At 59.2% G+C, this 412-nt stretch overlaps 1 protein-coding gene across 1 annotated transcript in view; it reads left to right on the forward strand.

Moving 5' to 3' along the window:
* The window catches only part of GSX1 (GS homeobox 1), a 2,293-nt gene that overhangs the window by 435 nt on the left and 1,446 nt on the right, over window positions 1-412 (forward strand). The gene's annotated exons all lie outside the window — the stretch shown is intronic.

The raw sequence follows: 412 nt of genomic DNA on the forward strand, positions 1-412 counted from the left end.
GCAGGGAAGGCTGGCGCCGGAGGACCCCGCGGCTGCAGCCGGCAAAATAAACAAGGGGAGTGGACTGAAAGCTGGGCTGAAAGCGAAGGAGAGCGATAAAGAGAAAGAAAAGAATATTAAATCGCAAGAGAATGAGAAAATAACCCCGCCAAAGGGAGAGGAGGGGAGAGGCCGCCTGCTACGGCGTGGGTGGGGTCGACAAGAATAGAGTACATTATGCAGTTCATTTAGTTAACAAGGGAAATAATGAGGGAGCGTGCGGCGTGAATGCCAAGAGAAGAGGCACAGAAAGCCTATTGAGCGCCCCGGCGCCGCCATCACATGGCGCGGGCGCTATTTAAGGCGGGCGGGCGGGCGCCGTTCAGCACCACTCGGGCTGGCCAGCGGCGCTGCGCGGCTGCTGCGCGGCTGC

This window comes from Chaetura pelagica, unplaced genomic scaffold (genome assembly GCF_000747805.2).
Source record: "Chaetura pelagica isolate M959 unplaced genomic scaffold, ChaPel_1.0 scaffold269, whole genome shotgun sequence".
Lineage (NCBI taxonomy): Eukaryota > Metazoa > Chordata > Aves > Apodiformes > Apodidae > Chaetura > Chaetura pelagica.